Genomic DNA, 6,832 nt, shown 5'->3' with positions numbered 1-6,832 from the left:
TATTTAATTTCTTGCTTCCACTGGTACACATCTACAATAACGACCACCACCACGGCAAGCTTCTTTCGTAATCCTTACACACAAACTTTACATCTGGATACCAGGAACTCCACGAAGCGATCCCATTACCTTCACCGCCAAGGACTTACAAAAAAAAAAAAAAAAAAAAAAAAAAACTAAAAATACGCTCGATTTACTCTGAACTCCTCCAGTACACTTGTAAATTATCATCCACCTTTAATCCAGCATCCAGGGAAACTTCAACCACTTTGCTGTGTGTCAATGCTGCCTGGACGCTAGCAGTGGACGGGAAGAAGACGCTACGGAGAATACGCATTATACACACTACGCACAGAAATCAGAAGAAATCATAGTTGGAGTAAGGGGAAAAAATAACAATTTATGTTGACAGCTTTCCACCGCCGACAACGACACACTTATCTCGTTAACTGTGCACGTAGTTATGGATTTCTTTTCTTTTCTTATTTTTTTTTGACTTGCTGGAAGTTAGTGGCAATCCTACCATCAGCTTCCCACGTCCTCCACTTCCACAGACGAGCCATCATTTTACTTCTCCCTTTCCTTTTCTCATTCGTCTCAACCCGTAAAAATTTCTTAAGTAAAATGTGGGAGAGCGATTTTGTCTAATTGGGTAAGCACCACGTATTTCGGCATCCTAGTCACAGGTTGTCACGTTCTCCTCTTCCTCCTCCTTCTCTTGCAGTAACTTCATGAGTAATGTCTTTCTAAGTTCCTAAATTTTCTTTCATTTCCTTCTTCCTTTCGAATTCTCCCACAGAGAGAGAGAGAGAGAGAGAGAGAGAGAGAGAGAGAGAGAGAGAGAGAGAGAGAGAGAGAGAGAGAGAGAGAATCTTGACCATTAACATGTGCGCGGCTAAGGAAGAGATATGTACTTACGAAATGGTAAAATCTCAAGGGAAAAATATATACAAATAGAATTAGACGTAATACGACACAAGAGAGAGAGAGAGAGAGAGAGAGAGAGAGAGAGAGAGAGAGAGAGAGAGAGAGAGAGAGAGAGAGAGAGAGAGAGAGAGAGAGAGAGGGAAAGGCACAAGCGAGGCGACAGAAACGGAGACAAACAGACACGCACTATACACATCACAATAAGAAAAGAAAAAAAAAATCATCAAATCCCGAACAACAGATGCACTTGGAAAAAAAAAAAAAACAATCCGACCCTGGAGGTAAACAAACGACAGCGGTTCCAGAAGTTTGTACTGGAAAAGCAAAATCCTGGAGGCATCATAAAACAAGCCTACGCCGCTCTGAGTTGTGAGCAGCTTTGGTGGAGGCGCGACCTGTGTGATTGAGTTCTTTGTCTTGTCCCTAATGACACTCCCTCTAATATTCCTCGGGCGCTTCTGTTGGAGAACCGACGTGCACGTGTTGTAATATAAATGCAAAATGTGTTAAGGTGTGGCACGAAGTGTATCCAGAGAGAGAGAGAGAGAGAGAGAGAGAGAGACAGAGAGAGAGAGAGAGAGAGAGAGAGAGAGAGAGAGAGAGAGAGAGAGAGAGAGAGAGAGAGAGAGAGAGAGAGAGAGAGAGAGAGTATTCCGGCCTCAGTCATATGTACAATGTGTGTGTGTGTGTGTGTGTGTGTGTGTGTGTGTGTGTGTGTTGTACGTTTTTAATGTTTTATTTGTGTCTAATGTGTTTAGTGTAGGAACAATTTGTTGAAGCATGCGATTTTTTTATATTTTTTTATTATTATTATGCTGTGTGCTTTGTGTTGTGGTGAATGAATGATCTGTTTCTGTCTTTCTATCTGTTGTTTGTCCCCAAGAAATGTGACGCCTGATGTGATGAAGTGCGTGCCCTGAATCGCGTTTCATGACACTTTGTTCTCTTATAAGATATATTTTATGTTACCCTCAAGCCTTATTATATTACGTGATATATTCCGACATATCTGCGTCGCGCCACCAAACCTGCACGTGTCAGGACAGTCACACAAAAATCAAAAGTAAATGTTTGCATCTGAGATATTTAATGATCAGCGACGTTAAACTCATTAGCGTGTGTCAATAACCGTAATGGGCGTCACTGGTAAAATGCTAAGTTATTTCATTTTCACACCTGTCAAGATATGAAAATCACCAAAATCAATAAAACAATAAAAAGGAATTCAACAAGGAGTGTAAACAGTGACTACACGCCTCTCTTTTCGACACATATACGTTCGGTGACTAACAGAAAATTACCATTAGATTTCAAAACAGAATCCAAGAAAATAAAGGAGGACAGTGCTGTTTATAGTACTTTCCACCACCGTCACCTACACCACCGTCAACACCACCACCACCACCTCTTCCTGTATGCTATTCACTGCCTATTCTCCAACCAGGACCATCACCACCACCGCCACATATTTAGTAATGCTCCCCACACCACCACCACACCTGATGCAGTTGCTCACCTTGACAAGGTCACGGATGCAGATCAGGCACATGCACACACACACAACCACCTCATGCCTGTTTCCCCTCCAGCAGCCAGCAGCCGTCTGTTTTATGCAGTGCTTACGGGACTCATTGTTTAGACGCAGGTGATTCAAATGCTTCAGACTTCAATTCGGATTGAATTTACGTTACTTCAGCTTCTTCCTCCCTGCCTTACCTCTCCCGCGGCACACACATCGTCCCCCGATGACTTGATGATGCACTGCCGCGTGATGTGTTTGTCAAGCGAGGCTCGTTAGCGAGGAATTGAGTCATAACTCGCCATCAGGACCGCAACGCACCATCGCCTCCGCCACCGCCACCGCCGCCTGGTCTCCTTGCCGTCAGGTGCCGCCGCCAAATAGCTAAATTATTTAGCTGTATGTCGCACGCACTGTGACTCACGTCCCTCCCGAAGCTTTGCCGGGGGAATAAAAATTACGGTTTATAGACACAGTAATGTTCTTGACGTTTTCTGGTGTATAGAATTAGTTACGAGAAAAGTCTGTGTTACCTCATGATATTGTGCGAATGTGATCCCTGCGTGGCTGTGCGAACCATTGCCACGTGCCACGTCTAAACTTCATATGTACCTGTAAAAAAAAAAATCTATCTATCTATCTATCTATCTATCTATTTATCTATCTATCTATCTATCTATCTATCTATCTATCTATCTATCTATCTATCTATCTATCTATCTATCTATATATATATATATATATATATATATATATATATATATATATATATATATATATATATAGAGAGAGAGAGAGAGAGAGAGAGAGAGAGAGAGAGAGAGAGAGAGAGAGAGAGAGAGAGAGAGAGAGAGAGAGAATGTCCACGTTGATCCCGCTGCTGTGTCTGTCTCTCCAACAGTCGCTGTCCTCAACATTTTCGTGTAATGAAGAGGATAATTCACTTCCCTTAAAATTATGAGTGAGAAAGAACGTCTGATGAAAGACTTGCCATTTGTAACAGTCGGCCAGGAAACGCAGGCTCCATTACAGCAACTTACTCACGAGCTAGTGAATCTCAAATACGGCAGAGATGAAAATGTAAATGCTATACCTTATCAATGTGAGACTGGCGCACGTGAGACAAAGATCCATATTTTTAAACGTTTTAGTGCTCATTTTGACTACTTTCAACAGGGTTCAGTGGAAGATGTTGGGATTTTCAAGAATGTTTTCATGTTTTTTTTTTCTTAGTTTATCATAGATACTGAATTACTGGCAGGAAAAACATTCATGAGACACCAGTGTATTATCTCCGTTACCTTAGAAAATAGTTCAGCTGAGAGAATAGAGCGAATAAATTGACAGGGACAGACAGCGATCATGACACTAGGAAAAGAATGACTCACACAAACTGGAAACAACACACTAGAGGCAGAGGGATCTTTTCACGCGAGTTAAATGTTTCATACACTGTTTCGGGCAACGCGACTCCATTTCCCTCCTCCAACCTTCCTCCATGAAATGCTCGTGTAGTTTCTTTCAGCTTTCCCGTGTGACAGTCGCTCCTCTGTAAAGTTTAGGTTGCAGGTGAAGTGAATGTGTCAGCTGTACAGTGGTGCTTAGTGAAGAGACGGAAATAGATATGTGAATAACTTGAATCTCTCTCTCTCTCTCTCTCTCTCTCTCTCTCTCTGCCCTTGAAAGCTAGCAGCAGCCACGTAGGTATAAGGTTTGGGGCGGCGGGCACTGACTCACACCACCACAAAGGACAAAGACAACCACTAATGTGAGGGGAAGACTTACCAACTTCAGTGAATTTGACCATACATTCTCTCACCTTCGATGTTGATCTTCCACAGACGCCACACATCAGCGGGGACAATGCGTGGCACTCAAGATGGAAATGTCATTGTTACCTTGACACCTGTAATCACTATTTATTGCTATCTTTGCTATTACTGGTGTAGGTTCTGTTTGCGTAGATTAATAAATAAAGAGAGACTACATGAAGTGTCTGGAAGGGGAAGTGTTCGGAGGGCAAACTGTCCAGCACTTCCCTATTGAGACATGCTACTATTACATAATTATAAGGACTTCCCCGTGTAGACTTACTGGCGTGTTGTAGTTTCCTTTGTGTCCTTAAATACTTATGCACTACGTAAAGGGGCGTGGGTGGAAATAAAACGCCGGTGAAAAATATAATTCCTTGTAATTTGACAAAATACAGCAATTATTGGTGGTACAAATGCGAGACAAAAAAACAGGGAGAACACATGCATCACTTCCTCTTAACATTACGCAATCATGTATGTATATCAACAACAGGCAGCGGGCAAAATGAACCCTGAAGCAAAAATTTAAGGGCAAAATAGAGGCTGACGGTATACTGATGAAGCTGAACATGACAATAATTAGAATGGCGAGGATGACACAATGGACCACGATGGTGACAATGACGGCTGATGGGATGATGGGGGATGACGGGGGGTGATGAGGTGGCGGGGGTGACACAACGGGGTGATAACTACACGGCTAACGAGTGCCGAGTGACGTGATGGCGGTGAACAGTCATAAATATGCAGATAATGGCTGAGTAATTAACAAGCCGTACCACAATGAACACGGAAAAGGTTGGCGCACACACACACACACACACACACACACACACACACACACACATATTGGTATTAAAGCGACAAACTGCCAGATAAAAAGGCGCGTGCTAACAAATATATAAGTAATTGAGAAGCCACGATGAAAGGATGTGAATATCATTTAAAAATCAACGGAGGTGAACTGGTGGTGGTGGTGGTGGTGGTGGTGATACACTCATAGGTCCGTATTGTGAAACGCTCTGCCCTCTCACCACCATTATTCTCAAAGGCCACAGAGATGATTAACAAGGATCACTTGAAAACTCGTGCAGCTTCAACTAAACCCTTTTGAAATGATGGAGGTGTGGCGCAAAAGTGTTTCAGAATATGGTCCTTATTCAGAAGCTAAGAAACCTATCACACTCCTCAGATTGATTTAACTCCAATATATCTTCTGATACTTCATTTGCCAGGCTTTGCAAGGAGAGTATCGGTAAACTAGAGGAGTTATGATTAAGGGGAACGCTCAAGTTAAAGGAAGGAAGTGTGACACGTCAACAGGCATCTGAATTTGTGCATACGAGCAGCAAACTTGGCGGGCTGGGAGGAGACATGAGCGGCAATACTGCGGGTGGTGGGTGTGATAATGTGGTTCCTTGGTAAAAAAAAAAAAAAAAAAAAAAATGTTGCTTGTGAAATCTGAGTCACAGGCTTCGAATTCCTCTTCCTTTCTTTGCTACTCCTTTTCTTCCTTCTCCTTGTCTCCCTCCTGTAGTTATTCCTCCTCCTCCTCCTCCTCCTCCTCCTCTTCCTTCCTATCACGTATAAGAACAAGGTAAGAAATACAAATATCTAAAAACCAAACACGTTTACACACAAACCCTTCGAAAAATACCACCAGCAATACAGCAAGCTACAAATAAGCAGGTTTTCTCATTCCCAAGACGCCACTAACTCACGAGAGGGCGGCAGTCTTTTCTCCTTGCGTCTGTGCCGCCAGATAACTGACAGGCAGACACACAGGCGACAGCACTCTTGTCTCACGTTCAGGAAATTTAATCTTCAAATTGGTACCGTCAATAATTTTCAACAGGTTTTTCATTTATAAAAGAAGAGTCCATCTAACTTGACATAACGCTGGCGTGGCATTTCTTTCGCTGGTATTCAAGGTTCAAAAGCAGATACGTAATTTCTCTCTCTCTCTCTCTCTCTCTCTCTCTCTCTCTCTCTCTCTCTCTCTCTCTCTCTCTCTCTCTCTCTCTCTCTCTCTCTCTCCATCAACCGTAAACCTTTCCGTTCTCTTTAATGACTATGAACTGTTCATTTTCCAGGTCCCTCTTCATCATTCCAGCCATCTTCCTCCAAAATCTTCACGTCTGACGCTCATCACTTTCTTCCACCTTAATCTACTCCTTCCCTCCTAAATGTCCCACGGCTACGCACTGCTCATTTCAAGTTAAGCTTCCCTCAGTCCTTCCCTCCCACTGGTGAGTCTAAAGAGTCTGTCTCTTATTCCACACCTACGTAAATTGTTTAAGACCGCGGCGACAAAATAGTCATATAATATCAAGGATTAAACTGAATTTTTTTTTGGCTTGGTTTGCCTTTATTATACAATAGGACTTTATTTATTTTTTTATTATTATGAAAGATTCTAAGCTTTTTTCTCTCGGGGGCGGGGGTTACGTCATAAAAGGAAATCTGTTGGGAAATACGAGGCAGAGAAGAGAAGATTTTTGTCCAGTTTCCGTCCTTTTCTTCTCTCCATCTCATTGAGTAGAGAAGGTACATCGACAGTGAACTGTAAGTT

At 42.5% G+C, this 6,832-nt stretch overlaps 1 protein-coding gene across 5 annotated transcripts in view; it reads right to left on the bottom strand.

Moving 5' to 3' along the window:
- Window positions 1-4,618: 4,618 nt before the first annotated feature.
- LOC135100577 (adipokinetic hormone/corazonin-related peptide receptor variant I-like) overlaps window positions 4,619-6,832 on the bottom strand; it is a 382,588-nt gene continuing 380,374 nt past the window's right edge. For all 5 annotated transcript variants that reach the window (XM_064003596.1, XM_064003594.1, XM_064003598.1 and 2 more), the window contains one exon: window positions 4,619-6,832. This exon is cut by the window's right edge. The gene's annotated coding sequence lies outside the window, so the exon portion shown is untranslated.

The sequence above is a fragment of the Scylla paramamosain genome, chromosome 5, assembly GCF_035594125.1.
Source record: "Scylla paramamosain isolate STU-SP2022 chromosome 5, ASM3559412v1, whole genome shotgun sequence".
NCBI classification, from domain to species: domain Eukaryota; kingdom Metazoa; phylum Arthropoda; class Malacostraca; order Decapoda; family Portunidae; genus Scylla; species Scylla paramamosain.
This window is presented reverse-complemented; position numbering and strand designations above follow the sequence as displayed.